We start from the raw sequence: 23,313 nt of genomic DNA on the forward strand, positions 1-23,313 counted from the left end.
GACCATTGTGGGAAGGTGTGAGATGACCAGAGGCCTTGAAAGTCTTGAGTGAAATTATTGTGGAAAAACTGCATTTGATGCCAGGTCCAGCTGTTTATATATTTCTTCGTAGTGTTGAGGTTTTACTGTTAACAGGGTGGGCCGATATAAAACCTTTACCAGAAGTTAATTTGGGAAATAATACTTAATAGCATTCTTTATCCAGCAATTAAAATGAGGATTACGATAATCTGACTCCAAATACTCTGTAATAAACAGCGTCTTAATGCTCAGCTTTCTATAGGTATTATTTTTGCTCAGGTGCAACTAAAGCTAACAAGAATGTACACTTTCCTGGCTGCTGTGGCACTGTCCCTTAACTTCCTCAGAGCCGCTTTCTGACAAAGCCCAAATGAGTTACACTTTGTAGTGTCTGAGAACGCACCTTAACTGCAGACCTGCAACTCATCAATTTACTGTACTATATTGTCACAGCAAACTAAAAATGGATTTGATATAAACTCAGAACAAAGATGCTTATCACCACAGTATATTGTAGTAAATTATGAATGTATTAATCTATGAAAATTTTTTAAGCGTTTACAGCTGTAAATTCGACTTGTTAATTACTAGCTAATAGAATATTTAATAGAAAAATCACTAAACTAAAAAATTTAAATTAACATACGTGAAATACCCTTCCATAAAGCTATGAATGTCTTTTTACCAATATTATTATCACTTCTGCAGTTTTTGAAAGCCAAGTGGTGACTAAAACTGTAAGTATGCTACATGATTGATTCATTGTGTTTATTTTTAGATATTTCAAAGTTCAACATATAGTAGACATGTTTCAAGTCTTGGGGGCAACTGTAATTATATTACAAATCAGGCTATGAGCTCAAGTCTGGGTCCCAGTGTGGATTTGTTTTGGCACTGAGCCAGTGGGCAACTGTTTTTGCCAAACCCTTACAGCAATTATTTTATGGACACATTACTGTGTGGTGCAAGTATTTCACACGCCACCATATATCTACTTATATATCATCACTAAAAAAGCCCATGACACAAGCCTGGAAAATCTGCAGATGAGGAATATGCATCAGAGGGAAGTAAAGACGCACACACTTACTCAGAGAGCCATATGGGCTATAGCATAAATGAGTTGGCTCTTTTAATGAGCACTGTAGAATGAATGTTTACTGCTACATTGCAACCATCTGCACTCATCAGTGCTCACTTTCTCTGTTCTGTGATGAGCCATATGATTTCACTTATCCAGGGCCTTGGTCTAAGAGCCTCTAGACTGGGGATAGTGACAAACTAATAATCCCCCTTTCCTGCAATTATCCACCTCCCCTTCCTTCATCATTCACTGTCTCTTAATTCTTCTCGTTCTCGCTCAATCTTGCTCAGCTTTGTCTACTTCTCTTTTCCTCTCACTTAATTTCTCATTTATTTCTTTTTCACAAGTTAACCCCTATCTCAAACACATTTCTTTCCACTCATTCTTTCCACTATAAGCAAACATTTTTCATTACACCTAATTTGGGATATCAATCCCAACGCTTTCGTTCTTGTATATTTTTCCCCGTATATACCAAATCTGCTCATATCTCAATGAGAAGGGTGCCTAATAGGTCACGCCTGTGGTTTTCTGTGATTGGTTAAGGCTGGTTCCTATATTACAAAAAAGTTAAGTGGACGACTGTATGAAGTCAACAACATGATGATGACTTGTGACAGCTTCGCTAATAGAGGTGGTGATGTAATTCACTTGGGGCTTTATGAAAAAACTACTGGCACCCTCACTGATTGTCTCTCTCATGGTTGACAGAAGCAGAGGGGGAGAGGATGTAAAGTTAATGTGACAAAAAAGGCTTTGACTGTGACTGTTCACTGTGACCTGGATTTTTGAGTACAGTATATTATTAGCACTAAGGCCATATTTGCTCTAATCAATGTGCGTGATCAATAAGCTTGTATCAGACTGTTTTTGCTTTGGCTAGCTGGTGGTCAGTGCTCAGCCAAAAAATAAATAAATAACAATCATTCTGTCCAGCCTGGGGCATAAGGCCCAGTAAGGGCTTATTATTAGCTCTTGGGTTTGGCCGACAGCCACAGATCCTCCTGATTTGGCTCCTTAATAGCCAATAGTGATTATTGGGGTTTATTGACAAGCTAATGGTGAATTAGAGCTAGGAAGGATTGTTTAGGGAGGATTACTAACTTAACTAGTGGGGATATAGAGACCATAAGAACAGAAATGGTGATGCTGATGAAAGGGCTAAGCTGATCAGCAATGGGATAAAAAGAGCAAAGAGGTAAAGGACTTACACTTCAGGATGAAGACAAGCATGCAGGAGGGCAGTGAAAGAGGGGTAACTGACAGAGTAAGAAATAAAGAGACGGGATGTTTTAGTGCATTCACAGATAGGAGCATTTGTTTTTGTTTCTGAAAGCTGAGCTCAGTGGATAGCTCAGGGGATAGCATATCCCCACTAGACACCAGATTTATCAAAACCGTTCGTGATATGTTTGTACAAGTGGTTCATTTTTACATTACGTAACGTACTAATGACATAACCATCAAGAAACCATGAAACTACTATTCACTTCTGGTTTGTTTAAAATTCCTTCATGTCAGGTAGTAAACTGACTCTCTCCTTCAAGCGTAACCCAAGACACAATACCATGAAGGCATTTTATACACTGGTAAAACAATAAAAGCAAATCTGGCAAACTAATTTTGAGATGCTGGAAACTTGCCCATTGCAGCGGGTATAAAAAATTGAGATCGCATTTTGTAAATATTTCTGGATTTGAGTAATTCTTTTTAAAGACAATAGAGTTACTGGCCAGTGGTTGCATGCCTCTGCTAACCAGTTTAGCTACAGTTTACATGCATTTCTGTAATGACTCGTGCTAATCAGTTTGTCCATGATGAATAAAATTCCCTCCAGACATTCCTGAGATTTTATGTTGATGAGAATGTGACTGACATAATAAAACACTGACCTTGACCTTAGAACTCTGGCAAGGCAAAATCTAATCAGTTCATCCATGAGTCCTACTAGACTTTTGAAGAAAAGTCATCAAGGCATTTCAGAGACAAAATGTTCTAGAGGATGGGACAGACGGAAAAGCCAAAAAGAGAATGCCCCTGACCACAGCTGTCGGCTGACATGGATACGTAAAAAGGTACAAACTTTTGTGCATGTGCTTTGAGATAAAACAAAATACATAATTAGAAAATTATTTTTATAGGAGGGATTAGGAAGGAATGCGTCACACATTCTTATACTTTTAAGAAGAACAATCTTTTCATAATGTATCAGAAAACTATATTGCATTACTTGCAGTAAGGATTATTTGTCTCACTGCTACAGTACTTTCTACTGTATGTACAAAGTTGTTTATTGGACACTGCTGAGTATACACAAATGAAAGCCAAAAAGCTCACTTGCTCATGGAAAGGGGGAACTAACTACTTCAAGCAGAACACACAAGCACGACGCATACTGAGCTGACATGATGAACAGATCAAACACAAGGTGGAGTGACTCGTTCAGATTAACTCTCCTCTGGCTTTTCAAACAACACTGACAGATGCATACCCCTCCGCACTCCCGTTTGTCAGAGATCTATTCCTGCACTTAAAGCAGACTCTTTCTCTCACACATACACCCATGCACACACACACACACACACACACACACACACGGCTTACGCTACCTTTGTCACCTCCCACACACTGGTTATCTCCAAGGACACAAAACCTACAAGATCCCCTTCCCAATTTCCACGCATGCAGCCTAAATGGAGCTGTAAGCAGGCATTAAGCCTGACAGGGAGAAAGGGAACAGAAAAAAAATACCAATGCTGTTGAAATGGAGGAGGAGATGGATGGAGGGAGGTAGGAAGAGAGGGAGGGGAAGCAGAGGAGAAACAGGAGGTGGATTTCTATTTAACACGCTGACTTTCATCTGTGCTTTACAACATACTTAGGCGAGATTTTTTTGGGCAAGGTACATGCACTGTGTTTGAGAGCACATGAATGCTCCCCCCCCTACTCAACTAGACAGAAAAGATACAATGAAGCCTCTGTACTTTCTCGACCGGGGGGATACACACAAAAAAGAACTACAATCCCTGCCAGATTTAAGAATGCTTTGGTTGCTTGCCAAGGTATCCGAAATAATACTCCACAGCTCCCAATACTTTATGTAACTTTTTTCAGATCAGCGATTAGAGCTGCTCTCCTTTCACTGTTAATGCTCCAACCAGTCTGATAGGTATGCCTGTAGTTTAGACTGGATGCAAGCCAGGGAATGAACTATGGCTAGCACTGGGCAGCACTCCAGCATTAAAATATATACTGTAGCTGGATACTTCAGACATAGATAAGCATGTGTCACACACTCTTCCCCTTCACCAATGTTTTTGAATTCCGGTGTCTAAGGATGCGTTGTAAGTCATACAAAGATATCGTTTTTCATTATAGTGCTCTTCACAAGTCCCCATCATAAGAATTGAAAACTTACAAATATTAAAATTTCTAATCCATTAGACATTTAAGCAAAGCTCCAACTTTTAAGCAGACATCATGATACGTTCTGTGGTTTCCACTAAAATTTGGCCACAAATGTATTCATACACTTCGAGACTGATGAAAGGCAGGTTTGAGAGACACAAAAAAGACACAGATGAACAAAACCACCATAACCATAAGTGTTTTTTTTTAAAAAACACAAACTTCAACAATCTTAGTACAGAGCTCCCACACATGAGGGATATAGTTTCTCTTATTCTCACTAATTTTCTCCCTCTTCCATCAAGAGCCTGAGGGCCAGGGGTGGATCTCAGTCTCTCTGACTGCATTTGCTTGGGGGGGCTTGATGTCATGTCTGGCGGACTCGTTTTTCCGCTTGTCTCAATCATGACCTTTACATGCATGTGTGTAATTGACAAAGGTCAGGTTGTGTAGGGCATAAATTAGAAAAAAAGTTTTCATTTATGGCAAAACTGAATTGTACATGTACATATATTTGCTTCTCCTTTGATAAACAATTAGATTTTTGGTCAAAGTCTGTTCACAGTTATGTTACAGTAAACTTCCAAATCTAAAGGATTTGTAATGCACATTTAAAAATATAATGGGGCAAAATATCAGCCAGGTGTCTGTTAGCAGATCTCTACCTGGATCAGCATCTAGATAAGTGAAATAAACCATGTGTGGAACCTACATACTGTACAGGTGCATAAAATCTGGTAGTGTAACTTAAACATACACATGCAGTATTGCTCCTTTTTTGAAGCAGCCAAAAAGTCCTAAACCATAGCTACCTGACTTTGACAGAACTTTAAAAAAATGATAAAAATCATAGACACCTATCTGAGAAATCCACCAAATACAAAAAACCTCTGACCACATATCTGATGTAGTCAGTCTGCCAACTAGCAGGGTTAATGAGCTGTCTGGCTATCACTACACGACAGAAGCTTATCTGACCCGCGGCCAGGACAGTAGTCATACTGTTCACAGAATACTCATCTTGGGAATTTCTGACTTTATCAAGACCTCTGCTAACACAAGGCTGGTCTTAAGTTTTGATGAAGTCTGAAAACTGAAAAACAGACATTTTGGCAAACTGACAAACTAAGTCATTTATGTAAAATGTGACAAAATAACACCAAGTGACAATTTCTGTGTATCTTGGCTGTAATCGTCACTTTATCACAGCAATTTAAAGTGCATTGTCAAATCTGGCAAGTTCTCCGAGCTATGTTTTATACTCTGTGCATTTTTGATAGATGGCTCTGGGCACTAAAGGTTAAACATGTCACAGTTTTAGCTGCAACACCCACTACTTCAGTGTCAGTCAGGATAAATTCCTCCTGCAGTTTCTTGGTGGTTGTGACTAATGCCAGCAAAATTTTCCTAGCTTAATGACCTGCATGCTCAGCAAAACTATAGCTAACTTTTTTGGCAGCTCGCTTGCCTTTGGTCTATCAATACGTATGTGGATGAGTATTACTTATAATTTTGTTAATATTCTAAGATTTATACAATGTATCTATGGATGCATTCCAAAAACCAGTTCCGAGTTGGTAAAATACCTGGATTTGTTAAAGTCTGAAGCCAAACAAACTTATAAATTTTTGTTCACTTTCTCAGTTTAATTAATTTAATTTGTCTTTTTCTGAAACTACAGATATATGGAAATAATGGTAACAGTAAATGGAGAAATAACAAGTCTTTTAAGTATCTACCATCCAATATATTAGCATTTATTTAGGAAAATTTATTAAAACATTAAAATATTAAAATATATAAAATATAGGACTACACAAACTTTTCACTATGTTTTTGGCACAACACCCAAATAAGTGATACAGTATGCAGCAAAAACATTACCACCTATCTGCACGGAAGAACCTTAACTGAATAAACAGTATTAAACAACTTGCTTTAGGGTTAAACATAATTTATTGATACAAAATAAAGAATCTTGAGAAGGTATATAAGTAACAAGATCATCAAACAAGTGAACAAGGTGTCTCATCATCCACTGATGTCTCATCACTCTAACATTAACAGTGGGCTGTCTGTATGTCAGCTGCCCTTTGCCTGACCCAGTCTGTCACCCAAAGGAAGGCGTGATTAGCAGGACTGTAGTAGCAGAAGCCCACCTGCTCTGAATCAATAGAAGCACTCACAAAGCTAGCTTACTAAGGGTCAACAGAATTTTAATCACATATACAAAGACACAATGTACACAAAAACACATAGGTGTGTGAAGACAGACTATACACATTGGTAATGCTCTCTCACATGTCCTCCTTCACTCTTTAATCCTCGCAGCTAGATAGAAAAAGGAAGGACGCAAAGGAGTGATAAAGGGCTGGACAGGAGTAAAGGGGCTAGAAGGGAGAGAGGAAGGAAGGAAGGGAGGAGGAGCGTTTCCTGGAGAGACGGGGCAGGCAGGATATGCAGAAAGAGGAGGAGGAGGAGAATGAGGAGGGGAAACACAGGGGTGGCTTGTTCCAGGCACAGGTTATGTCCTTACAGAGGCTCAGTACATGCTAGCGTCAAACAAAGGGGGTCAAAACACTGGCTTGCCGATTTCTGATGTACAGCACACTAGAGATGGGCACACACACTAACCAGCACTAGCACGAACACATGTATGTGGACGTGTGCAGAGACTAGCACAAACCCAGATATATTAATGCACAAAATGCATACAAATGCAAACATGGAATTACATGCATGTCTTTAGTTTTCCTTGCAGGTGGGAGTTTGGGTGCAGGTAATAAAATACAGTTTGCACGTTGCAACTTCTATAGAGACAAAACCCTGGAGCACCCTGCTGTATGTCCTGTATGTAAGAGGATCTCTCTCTTTCTCAGGCTCTTTTTTGTCTGCCAAGTCTGTTTTGTTTACTACTTTTCTTCAGCCTGCTGCCTTTTCTATCTATCTGTCTGCTCCCTCTCCCTGTCCCTCTCTGCCCCTTGGCACAGTCTGGCTTGTCAGGGCTGTAATGGAGCTGCTATTGTTTGATCAGGGAGACAACAGGAACTGTACCCTGTTAACCCAGCTCTGTCGGTATGCGTGTGTTTGTGGGTTCAAGCATATATTTCAGGAAGGTGCACATGTGTATATAATGTATGGCAGCCCAAGGCATGGCTTTGCCCGATAACAGTATACATTTGTCTCAAATGACTGCAGGCTTTCTTTTTGAAGTGCAAGCAGCCATGACATTATGCTTTATGTTGAGCAAGTGCCACTCTTTATTGCTTCGTATGACTACAAACGTCCCCATCAACCTTTACAGATCTGACCTCGAAGCATGACCTCTTTGTTTTAGTTCTTACACAAATGCATGCTCACACACATGGACTTACACAGAACCACACTGTAACATTACATTTTTACACATGCTTTCCTAACCTACTTTATAACCCTTTCTGTAACACAGCACTTTCTATGCTGTTAATACCCCCATACCAAATCTCCAAATGCCCCCATCTCAAGTTGCATGGCCTGTCTCTCATGTCTGGTGTGTGTGTGTGTGTGTGTGTGTGTGTGTGTGTGTGTGTGTGTGTGTGTGTGTGTGTGTGTGTGTGTGTGTGTGTGTGTGTGCAAATGCTTGTGTGATGCTCCATAAACTAGTGACAGGCTTTTGATGCCCCAACCGCTTTTTAATCCCAATATTAAGGGAGATGGACATGGGAGAGATGGGGTGATGGAGGGAGAGAGAGATACATACAAGATACAAGTAACAAGGGTTGTTGATTGGCTCTGGCTCAGTCAAATGCTAGTTCCAACTGAAGTTCAAGTTGATATCCAAGGTCAAGTTAATTTCAAGAGCAAGTGTTGATTCAGAAATGTTGAGATTCCTGCAGAACAAATAATTGCAACACCAAATGGCAAGAGTAGTGATATGCAGAAGCATTATCAACACTCAACACACAACACAATATTTTAAGGCTGTAAAAATGCGATTTATTTACAGTAAGGTTACCATGACAGCAGTCCTAAACAGTCTACAAGAGTTAGGCTACATTCATTTGAATGTATTAACAGCTTAATTCATATGTGTTCACCTTCAAAATCTATTTTCTTGGTGAACTCACACTTCCTTTTACTTTTGATTGTTTGAGGTTTAGTTTGGCAACTTTGATGCAAGCTTTGGGGTCACTAAATTTCAAATCTTTACTTTACTGATGTTTATTTTCTCCCTGTGCATGTCAAGTGTTTGAAAAGACATGAACCACAACACACAGCCATCTCCCAGTAATGTTTACAAAATACATCCATGCTGGCTTCATGTCTATTTTGATAGGTGTTTTATCTTGTACTTTGAAAGTCGTTTTACATCTTGCTGCATTTTATCCTGTTCAATATGGTAGCAAATGGCTTCTTTTAAAGGGAGGAAAATAAGCACTGCTATCTCAAACTTCACTAAGTGTTGCAGCCAGTACAATACAGTTTGTAATGAAAGGAGTTATGGCAGACAGATCTGGCCTGCATTAAAATATTTCAAAACAACGTATTTGAGTAATTATTTCATGTATGAACATCTGTGATGTGTTTTATTAATCTTGACAGTTATCTCAAGCCCATAAAAACACAATGAAAAATGTATCTATTGGTTGGTTGTTATAAATTAGGTGATTATTATGCACTTTCATAAATTTTGATGGTATTTTTTCCTAATAAAAAAAGTCAGTCTGGAGTATGCAGTAAGGGCTTCACCAATAAGTATTGGCATTTATTGAGTTAGTAACTCTAAATGACTAGTTTGTATAAGGATAAAGATTGCAGGCAGCTGGGTGTGGTGAAATCATTATTGTTACACAGACAAGTTCCAAAAGACACTTGGTGAGCTTTGCACTCTGAGAAAACAGATCGGACATGTGTTTACCATTTTGCCATCACAAGGGGGAAGATTTACAACAATCCCATCAACTTCTAATCAGAAGGGTGTTTTGTTCTTCTTTTTAATGTCTATCTTCTGTGAGAAAGTGGTTGCTTCACTTTGCCAGGTGCTGTGTGTATATGTGCATATATGTGTAGGTATATGTGTGTGTGTGTGCGCGCGTGCACATGAGTGATGAGGTATTTGGCAATTGGAGAGCAAGTTTAATAATAACTGATATATCCCTGGATGCTTTCAGACCCTGTTCCAGCTGGGAGAGGTCTGTAGTGCCTCCAGACCCCAAAGTGAAAGAGAAAAGTTGAGAGAGAGAGATGCTTGGAGAAATGATGAAGAGGGACAGGCAGAGAATGAAAAAATGGACACAAGATGAAGAAAAAGGGAGAAGGTGTGAGTTGACATCTGCCTGGCATCCTTTCACCTTAAATGCTCTTTGACCATTCACTCTCTCCCTGCCTCATCCTTCATAAAGTAGGAGGAAAAATTACATCGTTCATCGGACAAAGGCAAACATCCAAACCACACAAATCAGCCCAACACCCCTGTCTCACACTTCTTCACTTCTCTGAGGTGCTGTGTATGTGTGTGTGTTACATTCTGAGGGTGTATTTTTTTCACAGGCCTTTGGTCTCAAAGAGAGACGTTGAGATGAACCCACTGCTTCTGCCAGGTTCCTACGCAATGAGAGATATTGAGTCGTCTCACACTCACTAGATGGCTGGCTTTGGTTATGTGTGTCTATAAAGGAGTGTGTATGTGAGTGAGAGAGGGAGAGTTTATCCACTGTCTAGGGATGCCTGGATACATCTAACTCTCACACACAACTGAGAGGACAGTATAGGACATTACACACTTCCTTACACACGTCCTTGTGTGCTTTGCAGACACACACACACACACACACACGGAGCAAAAGAGAGAGCCACAACAGCATGGGCTCCAACAGTGCCTCTTTGACAGATTTAAGTAAATAGCAGCAAACAAGCGATTATTTTTGGCAGACCATGCTGCAGCCCATTCCAAGAACTAGGGGAGGTCCAATGGGAATGGAGGGAGATGAAATCACATAAACAGATGTGATTAAAGTCAATATCATATGTGTCATTAGTCATTCAGACGATGTGCGCTTTCACTTGTCCACACTTATGCAAAAGCAAGCCGACAAAATAACTTGGCTCCTTTACTTTTAGCTGTTTCTCTTTCATTGGGTGTTCTTAAACTGTATGTTGCAGTAAATCTGAGAAATAGTAAATTCAGAATACTAAACTTAAGGATTTTACAATGTGAGGTTCAACAGACTGCAAGGTCTCAACATTTGCCACACATAAATAAAGCAGGAAGCGATATTAAACCAAATTGTTTACACATGCTTTATACATTTTAAATAACTACTTGGGAATTCATATTGGTCCATATTAGTTCTTCCAAATATGCTACATGAAGTAGAGTGGATGGGCAGCAGGATCAGTGTGGGATCTGCAGCTGACACAGTCAGGTTGACCCAATGTAAGTGGATTTGTAATCCCAGAGTGGATTTAAACTGTGTTTACTGTTACAGCCGTGTGTGCATGCATGTTTATTCCAATGTGTCTGCACAGCTGCATCTGTTTCTCTCACTAGCACTTTTGCCCATATTGCTTTTCGATCATATGCCTCTAATAATATCACTGACTAATGTACAGTGTTTTCCTTATAAGTATAATCAGTGATATATAGAAAAATTTTTTTAAATTCTTGTACTTTGGGATAATAAAATCTACTATGACAGTAGAGTGGTACACAAACATATTTACATGTGTACATGTAGACACTCACTCACGCACACACACACACACACACACACACACACACACACACACACACACACACACACACACACACACAATCACTGTGTGTTCTGGCTGTGCCCTAGTGAGGCTAAGCTGCTTTGGGATTGAGGGGAGCTTGTGATACCATCACCAGTTGATTAATCACCCATTTCTGTCACCAGGAGAGAGTTTCTAAAGCTAATATGGCTCTGCCTTAAACACTTTGATAAATCAGGGTGTGTGGGGTCAAAGAGAGATCAGACCACTGTAGAGCTCAATACAACATGACCCCAAATCATTACTTCAAGCAAGAGTCAACTTATGTAAATCAAATCAATTAGAATTAGGTACGGATGAATTAAAGTTGAATGACGGGTACAGATGGACCTGCAGGTGACAGTCGATCCAAAAGAGTTCATGTTGTATGTGTGATCAAGTGACCAAAATACAAAATTAAGTTTATCTTATTAATAATAAGAAGCAAAACTAAGGTGATTATTTCATAGTTCAATTAGATAAGGTAAAACTCCAAACTCACTCAGCTGCCACCAAAGCCAAAGTTTAAAGATATACATGTTGTAAGAGAAATTATATAGGAATTGCCACTACAGACCACCCTTGAGATTTGCACAGGATGACATCAATAAGCCTAAATCTGGGGAAAATCTTGGATCATTAAATAAAGTCAAGATAGTTCTGCAGGAAAAAGAAAACAGGTAGGCAAGCAAAAATAGGGTAAAATAAAGTCTAATTCTGTATAAAGTGCTTCTAGGCTTGTGAAGGAGGACGTAATCTAATTAGTTCTATTAAAACTATTTAAGGACCAAAAATGTGAAATTGCTGTGTTAAGATGGTAAGAAAAGAAACATTTTGGGGGGAAGATGAATCTAGTGAAGAGTACTTCTGGATTTGCTGAGATAACACAGGTAAATTTGTTATGGGTACGTTTCAGGTCATAGGGTCGAAAATAGCAGATGACTGCAACTGATGTTGCTTACCAGCTAAATTAAGCTAAAGAAATTCAGATTAAAAGTTTTCAGAAGTTTTAGAATATATTTAAAGTTTGGGGCAAAGCAGAAGATGAAACAACTGCAGGAATTTCTATTTTTGATCAGGTAATGCAAATGCAACTGGCGCTTTGTTAGTCTGCTTTTCTCCACCCATTCCAACCTGCTTGGACAGGCCTCTTCACCCCTTTTCCACACTGTCCATTGATATGACCCATTGATCCTAAGTAGCTTTAAAGTCCTGCACCTTCTTCACCTCTGCTCCCTGTAACATCACTGTTCCACCTGGGTCCCTCTGATTCACACACATGTATTCTGTCTTGCTGCGACTAAGCTTCATTCCTCTGTTTTTCAGAGCAGACCTCCACCTCTCTAGATTTTCCTCCACCTGCTCCCTGCTCTCACTACAAATCACAATGTCATCTGCAAACATCATAGTCCATGGAGATTCCTGTCTAACCTCATCTGTCAGCCTGTCCATCACCAGAGCAAACAAGAAGGGGCTCAGAGCTGATCCTTGATGCAGACCCACCTCCACCTTGAACTTCTCTGTCACACTTACAGCACATCTCACCTATCTTACAGTTCTCATACATGTCCTGCACCACTCTAAAATACTTCTCTGCCACTCTAGACTTCTTCATACAATGCCACAGCTCCTCTCTCAGCACCCTGTCATACTCTCTCTCTAAATCTACAAAGACAATGTAACTTCCTATGACCTTGTCTGTACTTCACCATCCATTCAATAAACTGTGCATTACATTCATATAATCTAGTTGACACTTTCTGTATGTGTAAAACTTATCAGAGATTAGATAAACTAGGCCGAGACGAGTAGTAGCTGTTGGCAGCAGTGATGCCACCGCCACCCAAAAAGAGCCCTCAGGAAAAACATTTCGTGACCCCTAACTAACACCTCTATGTGTTTGTTAGTTTGTGTATGTGAGTGAGAAAGTGAGAGTGTACATTTATTGGCCCCCTGCTGCCACCTCTGGGAAGGAGCCATCCAAGTGCTGAGTGACACACGCTGCTTAGTGTCTTAATGGAGGGAGAGGAGGACTAGCCAAACCACAGCCTCTAGACTGGGATCTTACAGCCTGTAATTATGGAGAGATGTTAAAGTCGCTCTCTGTGTGTGTGTGTGTGTGTGTGTGTGTGTGTGTGTAGCAAAGATGTAGAAAGAGAGACAGGATGGTATGCTATATCCCTCTCAATAGTATTTGTGTGTGCACCAGCACCCGCCTCTGTTATATGCAACTGTCTGTATATATGATTTTCTGTACAGGACTGTGTCGCTGTCAATTTCAATACTGCTGCTCCAGCTGTGGCCATGCTCACACACAAACACACACACAAAAAGAAGAACAAGAAATGAAAGTTGTTTGGAACTGAAGCTGCGTTCAATTAGGGTAACCACATATTTACAAACAGTGGGGGAAAAGCTGCCTCTCTGTGACTCATCAGCCAAGCGGCACACTTGCACTTTTGACTCCAGGCCTGCTTCTCCCAACTGCACTGCTATGAGTGAGGGAGAAAAAGAACAGAGGGACAAAGAAGGAGAAGGAGGAAGATGACAGGGTGTGGACAGGATGAAAAAGACACACATAAACCACATAAACATGAACCACACAAACATGAGCCACATAAACAAATACATATGTGTGCACACAAACACTTGCACAAATTAAATGAGTTCTTTTAAACTCCTGGGATGTGTACAAAAGGACACAATTCACACAGAACCTGTCTACCTATACAAAATAGCTGATAGCCTTAAATGCAAAACATACATTTTCTTTGGAAGGAGACTTTGTTGGACAAATTTGTTGCCAACAAAGTTAAATTTTTACAGTAAGCTGGTTGTAGAACTTTGGCAACAGGTCCACCGTTTGCTGCACTAGCAAAATGAGACGTAGCTTGACCAGTTTTATGCACAAAGGTCTCTAACCCACTATGATATTCCAGGTAATCTTACAACTTAATGAACTGATCTTATATTATCAAGAATGGGGTTTTCCACAAGTCTGAGCTTGTTCGGATTTCATTTCTTTAGAATAATTAATGTGTTCCTTTGCACATGAATTGCTTCTTAGGAAATAGCCCTTTAGGTCGTCTTACGCTACCTATGGCGCTGTTGTCAAAACCTGCTAAGGTGCATATGACAAACATGAGAGCACATCAAAGTTTAGCGACCAGCACACCAGGGTTTTGGTGTGCTGGTCCTCTTTGGTCTTCTAGTATGTTTCTCTTGGTTGTCAGCGCCTTGAGAGAGAGCAAATGGAGGCACAAGGCCCTAAGTGTTGTTTGTCTTGACCTGACCTTGTGTGTGTATGTGTATGAGTGCATGTGTGGTAAGCCACATCAAAGTAGCATGAAGTGGCTCACTTGTTACGACCTCTGACCCTGGCATGCTCCAAGACAGAGGGAGGGAGGTGCAGGAGGAGAAAAAGACACAGTCAAACATGTCCACACACCCACACCCACACACACACAGACACACACACACATATACACACAGGGCGGGTTCCACGCTACAGCTTCTAAATTTATGGCAGCTAGAAAAGCAACCATGGATATAGACATACTGTAGCAATTTGTCTTGTTAACTTTTATAAGAACCTATAAGCAGGCGCACAGATGTAACTCATTTGGACACGTACTATAAACGTTCACATGCAAAAAAGGTCACACAAGACATTCCCATATCTGATCTCTGTGCATCATCTTCTGTGTTACAGCCCATCCTCTGTCCTGCTGAACCTGTCTGACTCCAGATGTCTGTGCTGCAACGTCTTCTTGACTCAGTCACTTACAAATGCTCAGAATGATTCTCATTTGACTTTGGTATGAACACGAAAGGCAAACAGAAGAGTTTCTTGGCCGTTGGATGAGCATTCTGTCTGTCTTTTCATCATTTCTACTTAAAGTGAATTCTTTAAAGGTGATCTCTCCTCTCGTTCTTTTCTGCATTTATTTTTTGCCAATGCTGGATATAACGTCTTTGACAAAGCACCAAACGATCATTTAGCATGTGTGTGCATGGTGTATGAGTCACTGGATCATGTGTGAGTGTGTTTTAACATGTTTGCCCAACCTGCAGTAAATGAGTCATTCACCCTTTGTGTAAATATACATGCACATGTCTATGCATGTATTGCTGTGTGAGTGTGTGTGTGTGTGTGTGTGTGTGTGTGTGTGTGTGTGTGTGTGTGTGTGCATTTGTGTGTGTATTTGAATGTGTGTCACAGCTGTAATAACTTACAGCTCCCTGCATTTCAGCTATGCTGTCATGGTCCATTATAATGTTCTCTCTATACACACAAAACATTTCTGAATAACACTCATCTGAGAACAACATCCCAGTAGAGTAATCATGGCTGCAGAGAACTGCAGTTGAAAGATACCTAAACTTGCTCTCCGATTACCTTAGTCGTGCACATCAGCAACTGTTGTCTTCCACAGGTTCTGACAGTATGGATATTTCTACAAGTGCGTGATTTCTATAAAGTGTTCAGTTTATCAACTTTCTGTGAGTAGACTGTATGTATTCTCATGCACATATATGATTGCATGTTTGTGTGTCTATGTGTGTATATAAAGCAGCCCTTGACAGCCACTGGGGGTGGCGGTGGCTCAGCCGGTGTGTTTGCCTTGGCAGCAGTTCAGCATTCCACATTCCTCTGTGATATTCAGTACTGTGACCTCAGGAAACCCGCCCTGCAGAGAAGCTCTCTCTTTCTCTTATGTTCCTCCTTTCTCTCGGCAGACTCTTATTCACTCTCTTGCCACCTCCTCACGTCTCTTTCCTCTTTATCAGTCACTCTACTCTCTTTTCATTTTTGAAGTTGGTAAATCATCTGTCATCCATTCCACCCTCCAACTACCCTCATTTTATTTTTCCTCCTTCCTTCTGTAAACGTTTATTTTTGATGCTCCACTTTTTTCCTGAGTTCACCTGACAAAGCACCTTACTAAATGCTCTAAGTCTGAACACGTACTTTGCTGCTATCAGTGGGTATTTACAGTATTTGACACTTTCCTGGTCACTTAATGCATTACTCAGATGCATATTTTTCCTTTTATTAGGAACACATTCTGCATCCACAGCACAGCCAGAGGACAGAAGCATTTATTACCCTGTCTACCAGACTTTCTCAATGTTGAAAGATTAAACCTAAAATACTGTACATTTTTTGACACTTTGGACTAAGAATATATGAATATGTCATGATCTCTCCTAACAAATGTTTCTTTTTATGTGTAATTGGACTCCTCCTTCAACTCCTCCTCTTTCTCTTTGGGGCCATGCCCACATGCCCAGAGACATATTTCACCTGAGATGACCCGACGCCCAGGGCAAAGCAGTTCCTCCTCTCTTCCTCCCCGCTTGCCTCCCTCCTTTCTCCTCTTAACTTGAGCTGTAAACTACTATACATACTTAAAACACATTGTTGCCACACCTGCCCCTGAGAGGCAGAGGGCTGAGATAAAGACAAGAACAGAGCGCGACTCTGCTGAAAAGAAAGAAAGAGAAAAGAAAAGCTATTAACAGCTCAAACAAACTCACTGCATAATGAAAACAATGACTATTAAATTGTTTTATGGTTGTAAATTTACGTAACTTTATATGACATTTATGGGACTTTATAGGACTGAAAACATACTCTGACAATAAGGAAAATGTGATAGCTATTATAAAGTTAAATTGAAATAAGCCATTTTTTTTATGCAGGGAAGATACTTTAGACAGAGACCTTAAATAATCCTAGATAACAAATGAAGACAGAACCAACCCATTCCCTCCCTTCTGAGGCCTCCTCATGTTATACTGTAGCTATCAACTATAGGCAGTATGTGGTTGACCCACATACAGTTCAGGGAAGCAGAGCAGGGTTGAAATGAGGTAAAGGGTGGAGCAGCCAATCAACCCTCTTATCTCCCTGTCAATGTGACACTTTTCTCCATCTCAAGTGCACCTTTATATGGCTTGAGTGTGCAGCAGCAACCCCTGTAAACTGCTAAATTAATAAAACAGGAGAAAGAAAGACAAAGAGAAAGCAACAGAGAAAGTATGACATGGACTTGTGCAAAAACATGTGAGGTGTTAGTATATGTGTAGAGGCATAATGTACAGCAAAAGCATGGATGCTAAATTAAAGCTTTCCTACTCAACATGAACTCAACATAGAGACTCTTTCTTTAAAAAAAACCCATAAAACACATACAAACACAAAAAACAAGTGCAACGATTAAGCAAGCTCATACTGGTGAAGTTAACTGTGGACGTGTGTGCAGTACACCTTTTGCCATACTTTTACATACTATGTAAAACAGACTTGCAAATAATGAAAGTGTTTTCTGGGAATTTCATGTGATTAATAAAGAAGATTTAGAACACGTGTATATGCATATGGGTTTTTGTGTTTGCAATACTATAAGTGAGCATATGTGTGTGTTTCAGATTGAGAGCTTCACCTCTGGACCTCGACATTAGATAGAGGATTAGTGGGACACATCCGCCACCTGGCATTTTAAGCCCCACAATTACAACAACAACTTTTAATCAACAACCCCACGTGTCACAAACAGTCAGAAATCAGCAGCTCATTTATGTTATTCATCTCTCTACTGACCCTGCAATAACACCAGTCCACATGGAGGCCAGCTGTATGCTAGTTTTTAGGCTTATCATGACCTACTGTATTTGTAAGGATCAGCTTAGATTGCAACTTGTTAGCACTGTGCACTAGACAAGGATTTAGCATTCACAATAATTTCTACTTAGCAAAGGCCTAGGAAATAGGATGTGTAGCTGTTGGACCTAGGCTGGGATGTAGCATCCCACTAGGACCAGAGCAAGGTATTTACCATCCAACATGCATTGCACTATGCTTAGAGTGTTGCTTACAGAGTAGTACCTCTGGAGCTGGAAGGCATTTAGTTTCTTGTTCAAGGCCCACAAGTTGGGGACTTGCCCACCACAAGTGCAACTCTGACTCACTAAACCACACCACTGTTAGTCAAAGCCCTGCTGCCAATGTTGATGACCATAAACTGAGGATAATAGTCAGCTGTAATGAATAAAACAAATTTTTAAACTCAGACTTCAGTATGATGTCAAACACAAGGAAAGACAATAACTCTAAACTAAAACTAAAAAAATGTGTTCAAGTAACTGAAGTAACTTTATTGTAGTAATCTGGCTTATCTGAAATGAGGTGAATGGATCTTCACACAGAAATATCTACTCCTGTTGTCTCAAGGAGGCTGTAATGAGGAAAAGTGGGGATAGTCAGACTCTAAAAATATGTTGCGCCAAAGAAATAAAAGCAACAAGGGCAAGCAAACCCTTGACAGTTCTACTTCATTTTATGAATGGTGTACAGTGGAGAAAAAGGCTCTGCAGGGTAGCAACCAAACTAAACACAAACAGAGGCCAGACAACATAAAAACAAAAGAAATAATGTTCTCATAAACACAGTAATGTACTTATACAAATGCCATCCTGTTTTCAAGAGGTAGTTCAGACCACAAATTCAGTAAGTAGGAAAAAAACGAGTCTGTGAGCCTATACTAGAAATAAATGCAGAGCCCCCCCCGGTTTCCTTTTTTTGTTTTCACTTGATTAGTTTTTCTTTTTTTTGGAGGGGGGGGGGTTAGGGCTCTGCATTTTTTCTTCATTAAGAGTGTTTCCATCCAACATTCCAGATAGAAATCTACTACAAATGAAAACCAGATTTTTTTAATGGACCACACTTTTGTTTTGTGCCACTTTGAGTTACCACTATTCTGTAAGAAGGTGACAGCAGAAAAACTGACAAACAGCAAACAGGAAAGAGGGAAACAGGAAGATTAGACTGAAAAAGAAAATGAATGAGAATAACAGGCAAGGCTAAACACAGAATTTGAGAGGGAGTGGGTAACTGGAGGAAAGCAAGAATAGGAGAGGGAAGGGTAATTGCAGGAAAAGGGGCTCATTAACCCGTCACTATCCTCATTCTAACCCCCAATTTCAGGTCGGGAGGAACACAGAAAGAGACTAAAGAGAAACAAACAAGGATGGAGCAACTTAATAATACTCCATCTTTCATGCCATTTAAAACTTTTTTCCTCTGTTCATCTTTCTATCTCTGGCATCCTTATGCAACCCAGCAGGGCTGACCATGCACACTTCCACCAGCATTGTCATGTATCAAAAACTGTATCTTCTTACACACCTCACATGACGAATCACCCTGACCCTGTTTCCCTTCCACAGGTTGAACTCACCTTGGATTAATGAAGAAGCATTGACGTTATCAACACACACACACACATCCACACACAAAGCCAAAGAAATTGTTGAAAATGGATGAAACTACCATAGAGGTAATACCATGTTCTGAGTGCATAAATTACTTAGTTGGTCTGAACCTAAGCTCTGGCAAACTGGTATACTGCTACTGTACTTTTATTAGGTGATCCACTGTAGCAGTGATTCTCCCCTGACCAATTACAAACACTGACTCGTAGTTTAAGAAAGCAGAATGATGAGATATCCATGCTTTTCCTGCAGAGTTAATGTGTGACCATTCCCATACACTCTCCACTTAGGCTCAGGATCGTACTGTAAAGGGAGCAGTAAAATTGTAGTCAGGTTATACACACCTCTGTGAGCAACAGATATACTTTGGTTAAATGCAAAATGTCCAGCACCACTTTTACCATCTTATGTTGTATTTAGTTTTTATTGGAAAATACCTGCTAAATTGGAGCACTCTCCTATCTACCTATGACTATAGCGCCAACTCTCTACTGGTGTGTCACACTGTAGTTGTAGCAATCTACAACTACAACTGCACCCCAGACTTCTTGCGCCAAAGAGTATCAAAGCCACTCCAGTCTGCCCAAATGTAGATACAATATACAGGTTTATTAAATTACTAGTATTTTTCGAAAACTTTCACTGCTGTAGACCAGGGGACTGCAGCCGCCGCTGTTCCCCATACCAGTAGGAGAAAACAAAAGAAAGAACTGCATACAGACACACTAAATGCAAAAAATAAAAAAAGTATTTAGACTCTCCAGTGTTTGTCTGGAGGCTGACTGGGGTGGTGGATGGGTCATAAGACATCGGATTTTCACATAAGACCATTCGAGTCCAGTGTGAAACATTTGCTAATATCATAATTGCAGCTAGATGGTTCATGTCATTTGACACATGACATGTGAGGTGTTTAGAGCGACAAAACAGTTGTAATACTGGCCACCATTTTTGTTCGATTGTAAACAATGTTTTCCACCATTTTGTTGTCTGACACCAAAAGGGGTGTCCACAGACGGCTGTCCTTCAATGGACAAACAGTTTACTGGGTCATATGAGAGGGTATTGACAAACGACCTATAGAGGCATAATGGTTGGAGAAGCGGTTGCTGTTGAAAGCGTGTACATATGCTTTCAGTCAGCAGGACCATGCTGCTCCAGTCTCCTATGCTCATTGTGCAACAGCAGGAAAGCCCAGCATGAGAGGTGATAAGGATGAGTGCCACCTGGATACCTACTGTATTGGTCTGTGTGTGTACTGTATGTTTTTGCATTTGAATGTGTGGAAGGGTGGACATACCAGGTGCCATTCTATACAATGTGATATTGTGTCCAATGGCTTCCATAGTATCTCAAGCAAGTACAAATAAACTTAAGTGTCCTTTTTATTTAGCATACAATCGGGATCACGCTACATAATCATCAGATTAGACATGAGGTGTCTGTGGTTAAACTCTATGTTTTGTTTTCCATAAATCGGGGTGAAGCAGATGACCGTACATTCAATTTCACACAGGGGGACGTGTACCTACACACAATAACCCACACTGCTTGGAGAAAACAAAGCATTCTGAAGAAAAATGAAACAATAACCCATCATGACTAAATTTGATCTCTAATTGACATTGTTGGTTTGGTGGCTGTCATAAAACCATATTGCCTCCAAAGAACCACAGTGCTGTACACATCATAATGATGCATTTAAATATCATGCACATGTTTTGACAAGATGCAAAGGGACAAATATATGCAGTTAATATCTACATACAAGAGGAATACATTGTTCACAAAAGGTATACACTCATAATATAGATTATAAATGCCTTTCCATGCCGTCTTCTCCCTCTCATTCTTTCTTCTCTCTCTCCTGCTTTCCCTCATGCAGGAGGTAGGCAGCACTGGGCACCCAGCCATGCCACATCAATATGCATGCTGGTGAAATGCTTCCCCTGCTTCCCCCATGCTCCAGTCGCCGAGGCCTGCACTAGTGGCTAATGTCACTGGATATGGCAGGTCATGTTAGACGGTAGTTAGTTAACGGATGTTAGCAAGCTAACTCTCTCACCAAGGGCATGGTAGGCCAGAACCAGGCTGGCCTTACTGTTGCAACATGTTGTGGCGACAGCCCTTTAAAGCAGACAACGCCAACCAGTGTCACCCTGGAGGCACCTTGGATTTTGCCCAGACAAGGTTCCCTGGGAGCCTTGGTTGCCATGGTACCAGCCGAATTTAGGTCCAATAAACGTGAGGGGAATGGGGTGGGCTGAGGAGGGGAACTTCAAGATGGCAAGACAGAGGCTAGAGAAATGCTATGGCAACCTTAAAAATCAAACCTGTGGTCCAAAATGATCTTAACAAAAAAAGCCCTGTTTAAAAAAAATAAAGAAGAACATTAAAATAACATCATTGATAACCAATAAAAGACAGGCAGAAACCGAAAGACCGTTAGCATGCTGGATGCTGCTGAAAACCCACTATGGACTTTTAAAAGAAAGATTTGGCAATGCGAATAGGAACATGAGTGTGCTTCAACTGCTCTGAGGTTGGAGTTGAAAAGTACAAAGCTCAGCCATAAGATCAGTTGAGTTGAAGTAATAGATGCACATCTCATGTCTTTCTCTGCACGCTCACTTCGTTGGAAAACGAAAAATTATAGGAAACAAAATTTGTTAACATTCACACTAAAGAACACAAGAGTTAAAGACTACAAAAGAAATGTGGCTTCTGAAAGAACTCTCCACTGGCTTCTCTATCAGTCAGAACTCACTGAATGCTTGGAGGTGACTTAACCTTCAGCTCTGTAGTCATTAATAATTGTCTCTGAAGTAAGAAAACTACATGACGGAACTGTGCAAAAAGACTTAAGCAGTCAGTTTTCATCTGGCTCTCTTCATAAATGGGCTGACAATCAGAATTATGAACAGCTGAAGCAGCACCTTGCTGTAGCCAGTTCACCGCGGTGTCCCTGAGACCCCGCTCCTTCCAAACTGTAATTCACATAAAACAAGACCTGCTGCTTGGCTCACAAGACTGTAAATCATGCAAAATAGAGCACAGAACTTAGTCTGGAAAAAATAACCATGTAAAATCAGCAGACAGAGACAAATGCACATAAAGTATGCACTCTTACACACAGATGCACATCAGTGCATACACTTGCATAATGTTTGCCAAAAGCACACCACCTCTACACCACTTTGTTCTACACATACAAACACATTCTGTCATGGGCCTGTCCCACAATTTTAAACCCCAAAACACAAACCTTCACCAAATCCACACTTGTAATATAGAACAAGCAAATACACACCATCTCCAGCCCCAACTTACCCCACTCATTAAGACTGTGTCTACATCCCACCTGCTCTGCACCCCCTCCAAATTCACACAAACACAAACACACACTCATACACACTAACACCATTCCACTCCAAACTCATCCTGTTATCTAAACAAGCACCGTCCTCTCGTCAGCGTCAGTGGGTTCCTTTCTGTCTCCTCAGAGAAAAGAGAGTCTCCTGTTCAAAGATGAATGGAGGCTTCTGATGAAGCGCCGAGCCTTGTTTACTGCCACTCCATTTATTTACCGGCCTGTTTTTCAAGTCGTCATTGAGGGACACTCTACCAAACACACCCCCACCCTCCTCATCCCTCTCAACCTTACCCACCTACCCCCTCCATCTCATCCTCTACTTAACTAGACCCCCCCCTCCACTAGGCACATATACACACATATACAATCTACCCCCCCGCCTTCAATCCCATGTTGT

At 40.5% G+C, this 23,313-nt stretch overlaps 1 protein-coding gene across 18 annotated transcripts in view; it reads right to left on the bottom strand.

Annotated features, from left to right (window-relative positions):
* The window catches only part of LOC137123522 (nuclear factor 1 X-type-like), a 103,756-nt gene that overhangs the window by 37,618 nt on the left and 42,825 nt on the right, over nt 1-23,313 (bottom strand). The gene's annotated exons all lie outside the window — the stretch shown is intronic.

Source organism: Channa argus, chromosome 3 (assembly GCF_033026475.1).
Source record: "Channa argus isolate prfri chromosome 3, Channa argus male v1.0, whole genome shotgun sequence".
In the NCBI taxonomy this organism is placed as follows: domain Eukaryota; kingdom Metazoa; phylum Chordata; class Actinopteri; order Anabantiformes; family Channidae; genus Channa; species Channa argus.